The sequence below is a fragment of the Electrona antarctica genome (genome assembly GCF_951216825.1).
Source record: "Electrona antarctica genome assembly, chromosome: 2".
NCBI classification, from domain to species: domain Eukaryota; kingdom Metazoa; phylum Chordata; class Actinopteri; order Myctophiformes; family Myctophidae; genus Electrona; species Electrona antarctica.
The window spans coordinates 14,698,839-14,706,457 of NC_136807.1; positions in this window are offsets into that span (position 1 = coordinate 14,698,839).

Consider the following 7,619-nt stretch of genomic DNA (forward strand, 5'->3'; position numbering starts at 1 on the left):
CATGGGTAAGCATGGGAAGTCCCTGCTCCCCCAATTATGCAAATCTCTTTATGGGGAAGTTTGAAGAAGACTTTGTTTACAATAATAATCCTTTTTCTACTCTGTTAAGATGTTGGTTCAGGTTTATCGATGATGTGTTTATTATTTTCAGTGGTTCTCAAGAACAGTTACTAGAATTCAAGTCGTACATAAACAGTAGAATGCCCACTATTAAGTTCACCTTGGAGCACAGCCAGCAGTCTATCTCATTTAGATGTGGTGGTCAACAAGTCTGATCATCTAACAACTAGAGTTTATAGGAAAAAAATCACTCCCGTGTGAACTGAGTGGTGCAAGGTCTTATATAGCCTGATCAGCTGTGGTCTGACGTAATGTCAGTGACCATAGTAACCATGCTAATTTTTTTGGGTCCCACGTACAGGTACACACACGTACAGGTACACACAAACATAGACACAGACAAAGCTGGTTGTTGGAGTGGTTTGCACGACTCAAAAACAGATCGCAATAGTTTACTTGACTTTTCCAGCTATCATCCGCCTGGCCTTAAAAAAAGGCTTACCATACAGCCAATTAGTAATAATTAAAAGGATATGTAGTTCTAATAATGCTTTTGAAGAGCAGGTGGCTGAGTTGTGCTCCAGGTTTGCTGCCAAAGGTTACAGTGCAAGCATCCTCAAAGAGGCTCTACAGAGAGCAAGACAGTTGGATAGAGAAGAGTTGTTAACCCCTAAACCCCCGGTTTCTAAAGTTTCCATAGGATTGTCTGTGCAACCACTTTTTCGCCACTCTCAAGAGACATTAGACAAAGTATAGAAAAACACTGGCACATCCTGTCCAGTGATCCCAGTATAGGCCATGTGTTCAGAGACAAACCTGTGTTTGCCCACAAGATGCAGTCAGCACTTTGAGGTTCCAGGGGATTGAAGTCGTGAAGAGTTTAGTCATAGTCGGCCACATTGGCGTACACAATTGTACATTTTCAAATTCTAATTACCTTACAGTTTATAAGTTCTATAATGAGAACTGATACGAGTGATCTGGATTCCAAAGGTCTCCCTCCTTATCTATATTTAATGTTTTCTATTAATGTTTTCCATGTATCTATTGTCTTTAAACATTTCTAATGGGTTTAAGATGTATCAATGTCTGTTTAGTCTATTAGCTTTCCAGGCACTTTAGGGGCCGGCCCCAGATTCATTATGATAGCTCATTGTGATGTATTCATATTTTACTATTTATACTATTTATTCGATTGTACTTACATGATATTTATCCTGTCTTGGTACCATAAATAGAGACTTCTTATTGATACTGTGTAAGATGATAACGGTTGACACCTGTGTTCAATTACTGTTGATTGTATCTCATACATAAATACCACACTTCCTGTTGTCTTGTCACAAACGCTGAGGAAGGCCATACAGGCCGAAAAACGTACGTTTTCATTCTCAGAGGTAAATAAAATCATGTAAAAGGACATACAATGTGTGCTGGAATTTTCTTCACCTCAATGTAATAATTATATATCCAATTAAAAATATAAATTTGCAACAAAGTGCCCATCATACTAATACTATGAAACTCTTGCTATAATGAATGTTTGAATAGATTGCGTAACGTTTGTTGTGGCATGTGGAGGAGAGCTTAGAGACTAGAGTGAATATTGAATGAACACTACTAAATATTAGAGTGAAACTCACACCGTCATGTGACTTCTATTACCTTTAAATCATGAACACAAGGTTCAAGTTCAACCCTGTTCATTCATACTGTAGCTCACTGCAGTGTGTGTGTGTGTGTGTGTGTGTGTGTGTGTGTGTGTGTGTGTGTGTGTGTGTGTGTGTGTGTGTGTGTGTGTGTGTGTGTGCGTGCGTGCGTGCGTGCGTGCGTGCGTGCGTGCGTGCGTGCGTGCGTGCGTGCGTGCGTGCAGGCCACAGTTCAAACTGCAAAATATTGGGAAAGGATATCAGAAAAGATATAACTGTCAATTGTATTAAATAAACAAATTAACAAGAACTATTTAAATAGCTCAACACAGCTAGTGGTTGAGTGGTTATTCTCTCATATTCAGCACAAAATGCCACTTTTAATGATTGAAGTGCAAGCAGCAAATATATGATTACAGTGTCTCCTTACTGGCCTACCGCCATGCGCACTATAAGCTGGTCTTCAACCAGCCCAAATTCTTGCATGTCTCCCCCCTTCTCCCCTCCATTGGCTCCCAGTCGCTGCCTGCACAGAGTACAAGGCTCTGATACTGGCATTCAAAGCAATCAAAGGTATGGCACCCCCATATCTTGCAAGTCTGATCGGACCCTACAAACCCTCCCGCGTGCTCAGATCAGTACATTCACTAAAAACGCCTGGACAACGTTCCAGCCTCCACGTGTTGCAAACTCTTCTCCCTTCTGGCTCCAAAACTATGGAATGAACATCCCATTGCAATCAGAACTGCAGGTTTAGCCCGGCCGTAGCACTTGCCATAGCACTTGCCCTAGCCTCGATCACCTTACAGGCATATGCAAGGGCTCAATTTGTGTAATTTAGATATAGCATTTTTGTAGACATAGCACTCTATAGTGTATATACGCATAGTTTCAAGATATTCCACTGTTAGGTTCTTAGCTTACGTACAGTATGATCCTTGATGACTATTTTTATGTATTTGATGTATTACCATGTTTTGTTCTTGCTTACTGTAAATCGCTCTGGATTAAGAGTCTACTAAATGCCTAAATTGTAAATTGTAATTGAAATTGTGTTTTAATGACTTCTGCAGTGCAGTGTGAATGATTCGAACTGTTCATGACTGTCTTTAATCCTTAGACTAGAGCAACCTTACCTGCTTCTGTTATGACTGCTGTAAACCTGGTGCATCATTTTACAAAGCATTATGTTTATGACAAATTTGTTATTATGCCAATATTATACAATTATGCAATTATATGCAATATTATGTAATTATACACAATTATGTTTATGACACATTATGTTTATGAAGAAATACGGTAGCCACTTTAACATTGACATGTTGACTGTTTAAATCTCAGATCTAGGCTATACATAAAACATACCGTCCGTAATCTATATCTCTATATAATCTGTATTATAACTGAATCTACATATAGGCCTACTTTAAATAATCATATAAATATAATATGTATTATAACTCTCTGGTAATTTTTATAGGCTGAATACTGATAGTATTCCCATCACTAGGGTAACAGATTTGTTGAGGTACAAAGGGAACCAAATGGACCAATTGTCTTGTAGGGCTACTCATTTAACCATTATGAGACCTTTGTCTCAGACAGACAGACAGACAGACAGACAGACATGTAGACAGACATGTAGACAAGACAAGACAGTAGCCTATGGCTGTATAGCAGCAGCTGCTGAATGGATGAGAGAAAGGAGTGTGTGTGTGTGTGTGTGTGTGTGTGTGTGTGTGTGTGTGTGTGTGTGTGTGTGTGTGTGTGTGTGTGTGTGTGTGTGTGTGTGTGTGCGTGCGTGCGTGCGTGTGTGTGTGTGTGCGCGCGTGCGCGCGTGCGTGTGTGCGTGCGTACGTGCGTGTGTGTGTGTAATGGGGGTGTGGGGTGGGGGAGGGGGGTGTTGTAGAATAAAACCCCCGCGGGGTGAAGGCGTGGTGCGCCTGGGATGAATACAAGACAACCAGCGTGCAGTGTGTGTGTGTGTGTGTGTGCGTGTGTGTGTGTGTGTGTGTGTGTGTGTGTGGTAGCTAGCGGGTAAAAATGAAAGCTAACAGTACCAAACGGCTCTTCTTCTCCTCAGCATTATTAGCAGCCAGCAGCTGCTGGCAGTTATAAAGATATTATTTAATATATACAATTATGATCAATATGCAGCTCATTTATTACCTCCACATCAACACCTCCTGACTGGATATTAATAATACAATTAAGGACATTAATAAAGAGTCGCCGGTGGAAAGGTAAGGATGATGCGGTCATAATTTAAGATATGATCAGAGTCATTATTAGCCTATAAGACACAGGATGTGCAACGCCGTTCATTAGCGCTTAATATTAATTAATTAAACAGCTGATTATTATCGCGATGCATGGGTTTGGTTCTCACCGGCACCACGACGAGATAGAAACTACACATGCTGGAGACGTTTTGTAGTTGTGTTCAGTTTATTGTTCATATTGAATCCACCCATATACAATAGACAATAATACAGTAAGAAATTATATACTTCTTCATTGATTAACGGACATTGTGTAAAAAGGTACAGTAGCCTATTCTAGAGATAGTGTATGTCATTATCATGGAGGATAGTAGACTGTAACATAGGCTACTGTATATTATGTCTACTGTATTCTGGATTTTAACATGGACACATAACATGTCCAGTTACTGTTCACATTGAATCCACCATAGGCTACAGTAAGTAACATAGACTGTGTGTGTGTGTGTGTGTGTGTGTGTGTGTGTGTGTGAGAGAGAGAGAGAGAGAGAGAGAGAGAGAGAGAGAGAGAGAGAGAGAGAGAGAGAGAGAGAGAGAGAAAGTAACATAGGCACAAACATATTCACAGGCCTGTCATGATTTTGTGTGTGTGTGTGTGTGTGTGTGAGAGAGAGAGAGAGAGAGACAGACAGAAACATATATGACACAGTTAGGCCTGTCACGATTCTGTGTCTTTATATCAGTGTCAGCTCAGATAATAGCCAAATTCACACAGTAATGAGGCTACTATATATTTATCCATGTGGTTTCTTCAGCATACAGTAACTGTACAACAGCCTAATGATTCTAACTGTACAATAGCCAACATACAGTAATGATTCTAACTGTACAATAGCCAACATACAGTAATGATTCTAACTGTACAATAGCCAACATACAGTAATGATTCTAACTGTACAATAGCCAACATACAGTAATGATTCTAACTGTAGCCAACATACAGTAATGATTCAGTGATGATACAGAATCAGATACCATTCTTCAGTGTTGAAGTCTATTGTTGTGGTCTATAGAGCGTCGCAGTCCTACCCCCTTTCATGCCCCTCAGGGGCGACTGTGGCTCAAGAGGTAGAGCAGGTCGTCCAATGATCCATGGGTCGCCAGTTCGAATCCCAGCTCCTCCTGTCTACATGTCGAAGTGTCCTTGGGCAAGACACTGAACCCCAAATTGCTCCCGATGTGCTGGTTGGTACCTTGCATGGCTTCTGCCGCAATCGGTGTATGAATGTGTGTGTGAATGGGTGAATGTAATGCACAATCTATGTAAAGCACCTTGGATAAAGTTGCTATATAAATGCACCATGACGACGACAGGCCCGGAAGAGAATTCCCCATTCATTTTTCCCATAGACGTTTCAAAAAGTAGCCTGTTTATTTAAAGACATTTAAGCCTCGGACAAAGCCAACTCTTGTTGTGACAAATCATGACAATAAACACAATATTTTGGGCCCATCAAATAATTAGAAAAAAATTGTTGTACCCTGCACTTTTTTCTTCTTTCTAATTATCTGATCGGCCCAAAACGTTGTGTTTATTGTCATGATTTGTCACAACAAGAGTTGGCTTTGTCCGAGGCTTAAAGGGTCTTTAAATAAATACTTTTTGAAATGTCTATGGAGAAAATCAATGGGGAATTATCTTCCCATGGCCGCTCGTCGTCATGAAAGGGGCGGGACTGCGACTCTATTCAGTGACAGCGGTTTGTCTAATAGCCTTTAATTCTTATATAATTACTGATTAGCCTATTATCTCCATGGTGTTACTGTGATAGAAACTATATTAGCCTGTGTGGTCTATTGTCTAAGGCTAAGCCGCATTGTCTTAGTCTTAACGGTGCTAATAATGATTAGCTACTAATAACGATGGGCTAATTGTATAGCCTACTATAATAATAGCCTTAGGTTCATTGTTTTACCTGTGATCGTATAATTTACTGAGACACTACACTGTCTCTCTGCATTCCTATGTGATCCTATAGTTTACTGTCTCTCTCCATTCTATGTGATCATAGTTTTGGGCGGCGGTGGTTCAGAGGTAGAGTGGCCGGATGGTAACCGCAAGGTTGCCAGTTCGAACCCGGGCTCCCCCAGAGTTAGTGTCGAAGTGTCCTTGAGCAAGACACTGAATCCCAAATTGCTCCTGATGTGCTGGTTGGTGCCTTGCATGGTTTCTGTCGCATGCATGCAATGTATGTGTGAATGTAATGCACAATCTAAGTAAAGCACCTTGGATAAAGGCGCTATATAAATGCACCATTTACCATTTTACTGAGACACTACACTGTCTCTCTGCATTGTGATCATAGTTTACTGAGGCACTACAGTACTGTCTCTCTGCATTCTATGTGATCCTGTAATTTACTGAGGCACACTACACTGCCTCTCTGCATATGTATGTGTTTAAACGTCAGTCACTCTGGATAAAGAGCATTTGTTGAATGACTATATTGTACTCTGAAGATTTAGAGTTACAGACCTGTAAACTTACAGTCCATTTTGGACCATCTTGTTATCCTAGTATCGTAATTTAGTCGACAGTACAGTAGAAGTCACAAGTTCACACCATACAGTTAATGTTAGCAGACACTGCAACATTAACTGTAATCATCAGATTATTTAAATACATTAGTGTGATTAAGACAACACATGCTGGCAAAATGTCTTGATGGATGATTATTAGTAACACTTTGTGGAGGATCGCTTAAATCTATACCTCATGGATAAATTATTATAATTAATGTCATGATTATTAATACAGTCTTAACTACAGCTCATGGATACATATCAGACAGTCAGATAGGCAGCAGGCAAGCAGGCAGGCAGTATAATTGTCACCATAGTGTGATTTCCATTTGACTTTACATATTGTTGGTGTTAGTGAGTGAAGTCTGTGGACTCATTCTACATGCATGCTGTTTGTTTGCTGTACGTATTCCAGGACTTTATCCCAGAACCACTTGTTCTTATTCTGTAAATCTTTCTGTAACTCTGAGTGTACAAATGGACCCTTATATTACGGGTTAATTTGGTTCCATGTGTACACTCTTACAGTTATTGGGGGTTCATTGAAATAATTGTTAAGGTGCAGCTACAATTTAATGAAATAATAATGCAAATAATATACAGTAATCTATATAAAACACTGTCCTCGTTATGTGTACATTTTACATTAGTGTACAGTCAGCCAAGCTCCTTTAAAAAAATGACATGGGAGGGATTTCAGAGCACATACGTAACTAAGAGCCCATAACACCTGTGTGCTCACCTCACAGGACAATACAGTATACACCTGGCTGTTCTATAAAATACATTGAATGGCCGGTAGGTGGCTGTGGCAGCAAATGAAATGAAACTAGAAAAAGTGCCCCTCGGGGGACAGGTCTCCACCAGGGCAGGTCAGGGTGTGGCCTCCTGGTGGCGCTATAATAGGCCAATGTGAAAAGGGTGGGATATATTCCTCAGCCTAGTAAGAAAATGTGTGAAAGATTTCACGTAAATTGCATGCTGCGTTCATGATTTGAGGCTTTTGTTCAAAACGGGGCAATCTTGCAAACTGTGAAAGCCAATTATAGCCAATTAGGATGGAATATGAAATATCGGACAAATCCGACTTGAGCACATGACC